The sequence below is a fragment of the Channa argus genome, chromosome 13 (genome assembly GCF_033026475.1).
Source record: "Channa argus isolate prfri chromosome 13, Channa argus male v1.0, whole genome shotgun sequence".
Classification (NCBI taxonomy): Eukaryota; Metazoa; Chordata; class Actinopteri; order Anabantiformes; family Channidae; genus Channa; species Channa argus.
The window spans coordinates 9,436,222-9,449,600 of NC_090209.1; the positions used below are offsets into that span (position 1 = coordinate 9,436,222).

General features: G+C 41.0%; 1 protein-coding gene across 4 annotated transcripts in view; it reads left to right on the plus strand.

Moving 5' to 3' along the window:
• Window positions 1-13,379, plus strand: part of fgd (faciogenital dysplasia) — a 46,646-nt gene that overhangs the window by 8,737 nt on the left and 24,530 nt on the right. The gene's annotated exons all lie outside the window — the stretch shown is intronic.

Consider the following 13,379-nt stretch of genomic DNA (forward strand, 5'->3'; position numbering starts at 1 on the left):
CTTGGCATCTGTGTTTTAGTCCATGCATGCATGCGTCTATGCTTGTATGCATGATATGTGCATGCATGTGTGTCAGCTGATTCCTTAAAAAGTCTTGCTCTCTGTCTGCTGCTTTAAGTGCCTGAAGTTAAAAACCATTGTAATTATTTTTGAAATATGAAGTGCATGTACTTGTAGGTTGTTAAATTGCCACCTATCATCATCTTCAGAAAAGAATGCTGAGTGTCATTATGAAGGGCAGCACACTGACAGACAGATACACACAAACCTGCAATATAGAAGGACTGCCGTGCCCTGTTTCATTCAGTAAGTGATAAAAACAAAACCGGTAGATGCACACCATCCTCCTTAATCCATCTGATGGCTAAGAGAGTGTGCCAGCAATACACTTATACATAAGGCACTCATAACCACAACAAGATTCAACCCTATTACAATAAGTAGCTTGTGGGTTTGCTAGTCTAAATGACACTCAGTGAAGGATTGCATCATTGTTGATTCGTATCCAGTGGAGCAAATATGACCGGAGTGCTCCTCTCAGTTTCAGTGTTTGTTAGCTGAGCGCTTTGAGGTATGAATGTGTTGACTCATTCCTAAGTGGAAGCTTTGAATGCTTTACATTCAGTTTTTGCTCTCACTGTTCTTGTTTTTTTTGTGTTTAAATCACAAGGACGTCCCCATGACTACTAAAATTCTTGGTCATTTACCTAAAATACTGCACTTGAACTATGCAGTTTTAAAACAGACATCGTTATTGGATAAATTCTATAGATGCTCCTCCAGAGGAAGCTCTTCCAGTGAGCACATCTGGACTTAAATGGTGTCAGTTCAGTGGAGCGTTGGTCATTTTTCTAACTGGCCTTTTGGGTGTACTTTCTATGTCAGTGTGTGATCAATCACGTCAAATCGCTGTTGGTGATAAATGCCCTTGTGTCTACTACTTGCTAGAGACATAACCATGACACACACACACACACACACACACACACACACTGGTATGCACGTACATAAACACACATGCATGCAGACCTTCATCATCCATCACTTTCTACCTGCTTAAACATAATGCAAACCGCGAAACCTGAGCATATCGTTTTCATTGCAGGTTTTCTGCTGTGAAACTAAAAACTAAGGAAAACAAAAGAAACTCAATGTAGTTGTAAGGCTCTTATGTTTCTGTGGAGGTGTTTGTAAGGTTGTCTTCTGTTGATGCCGAGCTGTGTGAAGCTAGCCGCTTTGCATCATCACTCTCCCTCTGTTTCTTTGACCCCACATACCTCTCATTTTCATTTCATTTTGTGCCAACTTTTTCCTCATTTGAACTATGTATTTATTTTTATTCTCATCTCTTTCTCTCTCCATCTCTGGTGCATGGTAATCTCTACTGAGCCGTGTGTAATCACAGGCCATCTGGGCGCTGTAGGGAGAGATGAGCCTGCAGCTCATCAGATGACCAAATGCACCGTGGGTGGAAGTACAATCATGTGCATGCACTCACACACACATATAAACACACAGTCACACCTTTAATAGTTACAAATCATCACACGGAAGTACAGTTCCATCACACCTTTCAAGACCTTACTCAAGGACATTTACTCCATCCTCACAAAGCAATGCAGTGTAACACAGCTGGAATAAACAGAAAAGCTTTTAAAACCCAAATGACACAGTGCAGTGTAATCACTTTTTGTGTAGTGATTGTTCCATAAGAAGAATGTTGCAATTTACAGTTGGTTAACCACAAACAAAACTACTGGAAATAAATAATACAACCAACAAAACAAAATACAGCCTATTGAAATTTGAGAGGTTTGTTTGTATTGTCCAATCTGCATAAACAGAATACAATAATCTGACCTTCGTGTCAATTGTACATTGTATTTATGGTCTGCTGTTCCTTATATGCTTTGCTGCCTCCTGCACCCTGTGCTCATCCTGTCTGAGGACGGCACAAAAGCTCATGCAGATCATTACTGAAATGCTGACTGCTGGTGAATTCTAAAACCTGCGCCCCTCAGGTTTAATAGATGCAGCACTGTGAAAAGCAGATCATACAAAGTTTGAGGCCCTTGTAATTATATTATAATTATTCCACTGCGTGTTGAATTAGAGCACATCAACAAAACTGCTCCCAGTGAAGATATAATGATTTAAACCAAAGGGTTTGTGGGGCAGTAAACACCAGCAGTACTGATGTTGTCAAAGCTTGTAGTGATACAAGGTTGCTGGCTGTCTTTAGTATATACATTTTCACATGTCTTTTTGTAGTCCAGAAAATATAAGTTACATATGCATATTGTTTTTTTTATTGATTTTGGGAGGGACCTTTTACTGGTCACAAATGAAACAAATGTTGCCATTTGATGTATTTGTACCAGAGTTGAGCTCTTTTTTCAAAGCTCCTTTTTTCTGTAGTCATAGTGCGTCATCTTAGTGTCCAACACTAGTGACATTGTTGGACACTAGTTTTTCTTATAAAAAGCTTCTTGGTGATGTTCGGATATAAAACATTGTTTATTGCAGTAATTTCCGTAACCCAAACCCCAATCGTTTCTGTTTTTTTGCTTTTCACAATGCCTCAGTCTCAGACACCCACAGGCAGCATGGCACTATTGTAGAAATACAATTCTAGATCTGACTACCAACAACCAGTCAGTGCTGGTCCAACAAAGGGAAACAGCAGGTCTAGGGCATATTTTTTTCTTGACGGGGGAGAAACATGGGTACTGCTATTATGCTAGACTCTTTGTAATTCTGATAAGACCTCTCTACTCCAGAAGAAAGGTTTAAATATTAATTATGAATAAAAAGATTCTCCTCTGGGTGAAATATTAATGTGTTCTTTAAAGAGTGGCTTTGTCTCCTAAGAGAGAAAGGATGGGTGCATGCTTGTTAGAGTAATTAAAAGAGATTAAAACATCTCTGATTATTATTATTATTTTGCTGTTGAATGTTTAAGGAGTTATAGTAAAGCTGGCTGTCAGTGCCAATATTTGATCAGGCCAATATCTTTAAATCCCAGTTAAAGATACACTTATTCAAGGAGAAAAGGTGCATACCAATTATCTGACACATAACGTAAGACTGTCTGTCATCAGTCATAACTATTATCTAACCTGATTATTTTCCTTTTAAAAGCTCTTATTAATCCCTGCATTGAATCTGAGTGCATTTCCCCTCAGAGAAAGCTAATCACAAGCTTAGTGAGTCAACATGAAAGTATTTCAGTAACACTGGAAGGCGTTAACTGTGTCCTTGCTCGACCTCTGTCTTCTGCTGAAGTCTGTCTGGATGTTGTGTCTTGCTGGCACTCCGAGACCTTCAGAGACATGCAAACATAAAATTAATTCATTTTCCCAGCCTAAGGTTGTATGCATGTGTGCCTGTGTTGTCTTTCTATGGGAGGACTTTTTGAAAAAATCTTGGAGTCGGGTCAACATGCTGTGGAATGTGAATTGTCTCCATGACAACAGCCAAGTGTCCTCCTTCCGGCTTTCATCTGCAGGATGCGTGCTGAAGCAGCCAAACCAAGTGTGCCATGGCATCAACCCGCGGATTGATTTGGGCTATTTAAAAATATACTTATTTATCTATGCAGATTTCTGTACCAAGTCCCCTCTGACTCTAACTGGGTTAAGTCCTCAGTGTGCTTGTGCAATAGATAGAGGAAAAAAAATCTATGCACGTGTATGTTGATGGCGATCAAATTCAGCAGCCACTTGACAGAATTTTGGCAGGCTTTCCAGCAGAGCTGCTGTGTTCTGCATTATTATCGTTATTGTGTATGTCTGTGTTTGTTACAGAGCATTGTCTTGGCAAGTGATGAACCATGCCGTCATGTGCTCCAGTTTTCTGATCAGTGTAAACTATAAACAGAATGGCATATGTAAAGTGAGACTCGTTGGCCTTGTCTAATTGGCTGACCCAGATTTTTGCAATAGGAAAAGAAACATGTTTATTTAGTTGATTTTATATTAAGACTAAAGCATCTGAGTGAGATTTTCCAGTTTCCTGTCTAAATATCTGAGTAACACTGTGTGTTTGTGTGTGAGTGTGTGTGTGGTTGATGATTCTACAGATGTGTCACAGATGCCCTCCTCAAGTCAGTAGAGCGGACAAGATTTAGACTACTATTAATCGTCCGTATTTCAGTGGCTTTGTGTTTGATAAAGGTGGTGAATGCTAATACAAAGTTCTTCCTTTTGCACAGATGAAAAATGATCATTGTTGTAATTAGTGAGACCAGCAAATGTTGAAATGTCAGTATGGGTCCCTTCCCTTCATCCTTTCTTCAAGTCTCTATAAGTGAATCAAATCTATCTCTTTGGACATTTATTCATGCTATAACATGAAAATCAAAGTCTTCTACTTTCCCCTTTCAAATCCAGAATACACTTTCAGCAGCCACCTCTGCCGTATAGAGGTAACAAGGTGGCGAGAGGTTCAAAATCCCTCCCTAACCCACAGCTCACATTCCTCTGTTTGGTGTAAAGAGAGGGCATAAGCACCATGCCTCATTAGATAGCCCACAAAGGCGAGGGTCTGTTCTTTTTTGAAATGGGTTTTTTCCATTATTTGCATTACCCAAAGGGTTGGCTGCAGAATTTTCTGCCTCGTCTTTACCTCATGTGAGAATATTTCATCTCGCTATGGGGTTGAAGAGCCAGCCTTATTGCAGTGGAGAGCAGCACCTGTTCTCCCATCCACAGTGATGCATAATTCACTGTGTCGAGAATTTCAATCAATTCAGCAAGAGGTGGCCGAGAATAAGCCGCTGTAGGAGATTGAGGTTTACACAGTAGGATGTAGTTACTTTTGGTGCCTCAACAGGAGGACAAGAGGATCAATCAGGGCCCACATTAACCCACTCACAACCACTCTCAGCTCGTCTTCAATTTTAAAGCTCCTGCATTTCCTGAATTGGTATGAAAACACAGCCACCCATCCCCCTCTTTACATTCTCCCTCTCTTCCCTTCACACCCAGCTTTAAGGCGCTGTTATCGGTTTGGAGCTGGGGATATTCAAGCAGTGTTTCCATGGTTATCAGTGGCATTCGTCTGTGGGCTCAGAGACGGTGTTGGGCAGTGTCAGGCTGATGTCACCCCAACTATTGAGTTGGTAAAAGGGGAGTGCAGAGCGGTATGGAGCGGGGGGCAGTGAATGTAATTATATGTGCATATGAAGAGAGTTGGGGCAGCTTGGGCGCGTCATCCTGGCTGCTTTTGTGATCTTTGCGTCTGTGGGGGAAGTCGCACAGAGACACGGGTGTATTCTCCAGAGTCTGGTGGTAAAGTGGGTCCCCAAAGATTACAACCGCCTGCATTATTTACAAATCAGACATACAAATTATTTTTTAGGAGCAAACCAAAATGATCAGCATGGTTAGTCAATTCCATAAAACCAATTGTGATAATCGATGAAATTATTAATTAAGAGAAATAACAAAACCTCCACTGGTTCCCGCTTCCGAAATGTAAAAATGTGCTGCTTTAGTTTGCTTTATCTATGATTATTATTTGCACATTGGAAATACCAATTATTTTCACACGAGGGCTACTTAAGCTATTACATTAATTTTGATCCATTAGCCTTAAACAATAATCAGAAGCTATTTTGATGATTGATTGAATCAATTAACAGAAAAAACCCTCCTCCATTTGCAGGTGTCACGTTCTTAAATGGGAGATTTAGCTTCTGTTCTGTATTTAATTTCACTTACAAATCAATTTATTTGGATTTTCAATGCGGCAATATAGAGGAAATTGTGACCAACTTCACTTTTCTGTGACAAAATCACAAATTCATATGGAGAATAATTAGTTACAAAGAACACTGCATTTCCGAATACACTACAGATACCTGAAGGATATCCGCCAAAACCTTCCCTCCTCCCCACTTTACTCATATTATCACCACATGCAACAACTGCACAGGCACACCCACTGATACTTACACACACTTCCCCCATCTTTCATTCAGCCACTTTTTTTCCTTTCTCCCTCCTCCACTTCTCACTCTCTCACTTAACTCACCCTCCCTCCTTTTTTTTTTACCCCCTCCCTACTGCCAACCTGGCCCGTCATTAGTTTCCATGGTGACAGTTGGGAGGCATTATTGCCGGCTGAGAACTGCTTCTGGGTTCTTTTCAGAGTGGCAGCGGTGGATGCATTGTTCAAGTCTTCTGCTCTGAATGATGCGGGGATCAGGACAGGGAGAGCACAAGGCAAGAGAGCAAATTTTTCTGGGGCAGGGACAGTGCGTTTGTAGAGGCTGAGGGGAGGAGTAGGAAAAAGAAGGAGGAGGAAAGAGGTGGAGGGGAGTGAGAGAGAGAGGGAGAGAGAGAGGTGGTTAGGGAGTCGATGAGGCAACAGGAGCAGTAGCAGCAGCAGACTTATGCCGTCTCCCTGAGAGCGCTGCTAAAACATCCACGCTCTTCAGACACCTCCCTGTGGCTTGGTGCTAGACTAGATTTTCTCTTTTTTTATTTTTTAGTTTATGTTTCCTTCACACAGCAGAAGACTATAGGATCTACCGAGATTATAGAGTAAAAACAGAGAAAACAGTTAAAGCAGATGGCACGCTGAGCGTAGCTGGTGAGTTACTGATGGCACTTGGTCACAAAATATTCCATGTATATCTGTGGGGATCAGTATGTAGATTCATGAGCACACATTGGACTTAAATGCGTGCTGCAAGGGGTTTGGATGTATTTTGTGTGTATGAGCGTGATAAGCAGGTGCTGCTTCCCTACGAAATGCATGGTTTCCTCCAAACCTCTGTCTGGATCATGTTTGGGTGTGTGGGCTTGCAGCTGTCTGTTAAATGTGGGCTAATTCTTGCTGCCCTCTGAAATATACATGCCACTCAGCATGTTTTATTGAGAACATACGCTAGGAGCACTTTTTTTCCCTGCCTTCTTGTATGGCCTGCAGTTTTTTCTTTTGAAGTGGGAGAGTGTACGTGTGTTTTGGTTCTAGTTTGTTTGGTTTTTTCTTTCATTTATCCTAAAGAAAGCAATAGCTGCGCCCTCCGACTCCTTGAAGAAGAGCTGTGTGGTGATAAATGTAGTAAGCAGTAAATAGTGCCAATGTTTTTTCAGTTCAGTCGTCCTGTGATGTGTTTCCGATAAAACAGCACTATAGCACTTGCTAAAGGAGCAGCTGAGCTCCTTTATAGTAAACGTGACACAGTGATGACCGCTGCTAGCTAAGTGATGTCATTACATGGCCACTCTACAGTGACTTCATAGATGATTTAAAGCTTATCCGATTGTACATCCAGCACTTTGTGTATTTTGTTAGTAGTTTGCCGCTGGTATGTTAGTGTTTATAGTCAGTCTCTTAGGATTTTTTGGCACACTATAATTTAGCTGAGTAGGGAGTTGTCTTAAGGACCAGAGAGTCTTGAGTGTTTCCATGACAACCAGCAGCAGCTGTGTGAGCTGAGCAGAGAGTGTGGCAGACACTGTGGCATTGCCTAGAGACCGGGAGACGCAGTCAAATCACCGACCTTTTGACCCAGATCAATGGGATAGCTGCTGAGCCAAGTGTCCATATTGTCCGGCTGATGCGTATATACTGTAGTACAGTGCTAGTGTTGTGCATCTGCACAGCTGCTTATGTTCCCTGAATTATGGCAGGTTTCACTGGCGTCAGATCATTGGTGCTAGTAGCTTAGTGTAGAATCCAGCTTCTCATAAAATGACATAATTCTGTACATTACATCTCTGCTGGTACGGGATTCTGTAATCATGGTGTCCTGATGATTTTGATTTTACTCAGTACACAGTATGAATAAAATCACAGTAGTACCACATGAAAAATGACAGAACAAAAGCACAGTACTGGAAATAAACAAACACTACACGTCTCAACAAAAAGAGTTACTCGTTCAGTCAAACTTTAGACACCAAAAGCTGGTATTTTTGGTATAAAGTTGTCAAAATCCTAGAACCCCTGGGCTGTGGAAAAAGAAGTGAGTCACTTTTAACCCAACTCATCTTTTTTCCTTTGTACGGACAGGTTTACTTTTAGAGAAAGCAAAGGGAAAGGATGTCTCAGGCCACAGTGTCTACAGCTATTTAATACATGGGTGGGTCTGTAAAGCAAAGGCAGCTACTTTTGAAGACTGTTCTTTTTTATGTAAATTTGTACTAAATCTGTCCCTTACATTTCCTTAATAACTCAAGTCTTTATTTCTTTTGTCAACTTCATGTACATATAAACTAATGAATGACATCCTTGTGGTTCTTGACATTCCTCGGTTGAATCAAGAGGAAGGAACTTGTTATTGGTCAGAAACGCTAGAGAACTTGTGGTGATAATGACCAAGACACACACACACACACACACACACACACACACACACACACACACACACACACACACACACACACACACACACACACACACACACACACACACACACACACACACACACAGATACCAAGTTTGACAGTCACCCTGACTAGTGTACTCCTTCAGCCTGGTAATTCTAACCACAATTTCCTGTTAACCCTGGGCACCTGGGGTCTTAAACTTTGAGTTGGTCATGGAATTTCCTGTTTTGGCAAAATAATTATAGGAATCAGCAAACAAAAAGAAATGTGAAGGTATTAGATAATGTAACTGCTGCCACTTTCTGAACTGGAAGAGACAGATTTTTTTTTTTGTTTGGTTGGTTTTTTGTTTGTTTCTTTCATCAAAATTCAGCACACTTTCTGTCTGATATTACACAGTTTGAACTTTCACTTACACTCACCAGGTTGTACAGTAACACAACTGTTTTGTTTTCTGTTATCCTGTATGTCCTTGCGTCTCTGCGTGCGTAGGCCTGCGTGTGTTTGTCCTTTGCTTCTCCATTTGGTGTGTGCAGTCAGTCAGAACGTGTTAGGTGCTCTCTTGTCTCCACTGAGGCATATGTGTTGTCGTACGAAACTTTGGTATCAGACATGAGGAGGTATGGAAAGTTCACATGCAAACACATGTTCTCGAACAAAGCTGTCACACTCACTCAGGAGTTATATCTATCTTTTCACCTGACCTGCTCAGAAACAGAAGCCAGTTGCCTGTGATTGTTATCTCACATTTTAAAAACACTGCTCACTTCAAAAGCTTTGCAAGGTCTAAGTGGTAATGTGGAAACTGTCTGTTGTGTCCTGCTGCTCTGGAGAGGGTAAGGGATGACTTCCAGAGGCCCTCTAATGAATGTCTTCTCTAATGAGTGAATGTACTGTGCATCCATCATACAGAACTTTGCTTAGGGATATTTAACAGAATCCTTTCCTGCCACCTTCACATCGGGGGGAGGGTTAATGTCTCTTCGTAAAGTGGAAAGTCAGTACCTGCACAGACACATGGGGTTGCTTATAGTAACTGGCAAACTACCATACATGGTAAAAGTCAGGACAGTAAGCTGTTCTTAATGATCTCCCAGTTTTGCGGTTCACAAACTTGAAACCTGCTGTTTCTTTGCAAGGAAATTTTGTAAAAGTGGAAGGAAAGGAAGAGGCTAGTTAACTCGTATCACTTAGGTAAGGCTAAGCAACTCTCTTGAAGAAATTATAAATATTGTGCCATGATACTACGAGGATAATGAGGCCCCTTTTGTAGATTGGCGATGCTTCCTGGCTGAGGACAAACAAACTATATGTAGCAGCAACAGCAGCAGGCCTCTCACTGGGCCGTGCTTTATCATTTTCTTGCCTTTTCTTTTAGGACCCTAAGTCCCTCCCCAGGGACAAGTTGTTACACAGGTAATACAGGTGAGAGATGACAGGTGGACAGAGCTGCTCGCTACAGGCAATTGTGATTCTTCGCAGCTCATTCTTTTGAAATTTAACCAGGCCTGTGATTTAGCGAACGGTCTTATGAAAGATGATCTGACAGGCAGCTGTGAACAGGGTAGAGGCGAGAACAAGTATAAATGACCCCAACACACATGTATTTCATGACAAATGCGTCTAAAGCTTGAGTTGTTTTAGGGCATGAGAGGGTCGGGAGGATTATAATACAATCATGAGTCGTTCAATTTAATCTCTTTAGCACACAAAGTGTAGTTTTCATGACTGTCAACATCTCTTTCCGGTTGAAACGTTGACTCTGTCTTACTATATTAAAAGTGTATAAGGAGCAGACCCTGGCAGACTTTCTGCCTGCTCTGTGGGTGCACTGACATGTCTCTAAGCACTGCAGTGCAGTACTGTAAGGGAAAATATAGAGCCATTAGAGTGGAAATAGGAGCCTTTATTACTCTGTCTAGTGTACACATGGCTCCTATAACAGGCCTTTCTTTGTACATTTGTGTGTGTGTGCGCATGTGCATATTTACTGTTCTTAGTCTGCTTGTTCTCATATCCTAGATAATTCTGTCTTCCACAACCCTCAGTTTGAAAAGTTTTCAGTGTTGTAGGTTTCCATTCAAGGCTTTTCCTGCACACAGCATTAATTCAGGTCTCTTCCTCTCTGGCACTTAAAAGTAGTCTCTGTTTTCAAAGTTGAGTGGCTCATCCAAGAAACTGCGGCCCAGTGAACTTGAATTAAACACTTTGGTCATAAGTTTAGGCAGACTGACAGGAGCTGCTTGCCTCAGATGCTCCTATACTGGACTGATCGCATTGCTGACGCTGCCATTCAGGAGCCAAGTGACATTTTGAACATGATGCTGACGTCAAAGAAGACTTGTCAATACTCAGTGCACAGTGACCTTTTTGTCTTAGTGTGTATGTTGGTAGGAATCCAGAATGTATCAGCACAAGGCAGGAGACTGAGTTACCCCCTGTTCCTCACTCTCCTTTTTCTTCAACCCAGCCCTTTACATCCACACACCCTTTCTGGATTATACCAACAGGACCAGACAAAGCTGGGCTGCGTTGGGCACCACGTTGACGTGTACAAAGCAGGGCTGTTCTGCTCTGGGACACTTTGACTGTCAGCAGCCTCACAGACACTCCCCTCCACATGCTGATATCCATCCTGCCGGGAACAGATGTCGGGTGGTGCAGTGCGTACCCTTCCACCTCACCTACTACTATTACACAGCTTTGAGAGAGAATACTGTTTTTAAAAAAAATCATAGTTTTTATACTTTAAAGTTTGTAAAACACAAATGCTTGTGGTATTGCTGAAGAATTCATAAAATAAATTGTGTTGTGGGGATAAACTAGGTGATCATAAGAAAATGTTGCACAAAGTCATAAATAATAATAAGTAACATTACAGTAAACATACATGACTTTTATCTGGAACAATAGCAACGTATTTACATTTATCAAAGTGGATCTTTATTCATTTTTAGCAAACTGACAACTTATTGCCTCTCCCTCTAGTTTTTCAAAATGTGGAACTTGCTTATCAGCTTGGAAAAATAACAGTTAAAACAACAATAACATTGAAAAAAAATAAAAAGAATAATTAAACAGGGTCTCGTCAAAGCCTCTTAAATTTGAGTATTATTTGTTGGTGGAAATTAAATTACCTCAGAGATTAGGAATGACGTTTCTTCTTCACAAATGAATTGTTTAATGCTTGTCTATAAAATGTCATAAAAGACCACCATCTCAAGTTGCAACCATTAGGCCCATTTTCTTTAAAAGTGTCTTAAATTATTGGATTATTATTATATTATTTCTGTCAACATACTGTCAGTAATGGGACCCTCTCCTCCTCTGAATGTATTTGTTTCCCACAAACATCCACATCTACACTAGAAAAGGCTAATTTCATGCTTTGCATACACCACTTCCTTCTGTTGTTCTGTTGAGCGAGGGAGATTGGTTTTTCCAGAGGTGTAATTCTGTGGCTGTGAGAGGTGTTTTTGGGTTGCCTGTGAAATGTTCTCTCAGTGTGGGTTGTTATTTTTATTTGGGAAAGGGAATGATTTAGTCGGCAGTGTGCCTTGGTAGCTGCTGAATGTTTTTCTGCGGTCGCAGTGGAACAATTTGCAGCTTGCTGTAAAACGTAAGCAGATTACATTAAAATATCAACAATGTTGACATGAGTGAAGTGTCAAAGTAATTTTGTGGTTTGTTCTGCAGATGGGTTTCTACAAAGTTTAGCCAGACTAAGTGAAACAACAATGTATGCATGTGTATGCATGTTAATCTTTAAGTTAAGTCATCAATCATTCACCAATTAATCAATCATGCCATCAACCATGTCACATCTTTTTAAGTGGTTCTATCTTTCACACTGATTGGTTAATCCTGCCAATCAATATATGGTAGGATAATCCATTCACACTTCACACACCCTTTTTTTTTATAGTAAAAACAGTGGTCAGGCATCGGACCACAAGATTGAACTGTATAATCCTCATAACAATATGGCCTTCTTAGGATGGGACATGATTAAAATTTGTTTTGAAAATGCTATTTCAAGCTTTGGGTGCGGATGAGTCATGGAGCAGACCTGTGTTTGGTAAGCCCTCCCCCTGCCCCTGTGGGAATGGAAAGAGCTGGAGTATTTTTTCCAGCCCTAGCGGTTAGACAGTCCCTTTGCTAGTGAAGGTGTGCTAGTGTTTATTAAAATGGACTTAGAGGTGATTTCTCCTGCTCAGCTTTGCCTCAATTGCTGTGCAAAACAAACACTTCATTTTTATGTTTCTCTGAGAAGGCCACCATTGAGCATGGTTGCCGTAGCCTTCAGTAGCTTCTGGGACAGAAAGGAGACGGGCAGTCTTCTCCACAATCAGGTTTTCAAACTCCTTTTTTTCCCTTCTTTTTGTGTGTGTGTTGCCCTAATTGCCAATCTTTCACAGCTTCCTGTACAGTAATGCTCTGCACTGCATCCAGACAAACAGAGCCTTATTTCTCTGCACAGTGCCTCATTAAAGTCGTGTTATAGCGGTTGTGGTAGTAGGAGGAAGCTGTAAATTGAAGTCGCCACTTTGCAGCCACGCTATCAAGTCGCCTAATATTAAATTTTAATCATAATTTGTCATGTCTTCACATTATTGTGCTTGTTACTGTAAAGTGTGGGTGTTTCCCATGACTTATAGTGTATCTATTCAGTTGGCAGCCAATTTCAAATGGCCTTGAGTCACACTGTAGGAAAGAGGTCAGTGGATGTGTTACTCACCCTCCAGTTTTCTTGTGTCTAACTAGCAAGGACATAACAGTGTCTGGGGAATAAAGACTGCTTTTTGACCGACGTTTTGTACGTGTCCACATGCATATTATATTTACTGGCTATGACTGTGATTCGATGGATATGAGTCCTGGGCGGTGTGTCTTCCATGTAGCTACGTAGATGTTAAGGACAATGACCTGCATGCATTCTGATTTATTCATTCATTAATTCGTTTGACATTTGTCTGAACAGTCTGGCTACTGAAAGGAAAAGTAGCTCTTTATAGTTCAGCTTGACCTACCTACTAT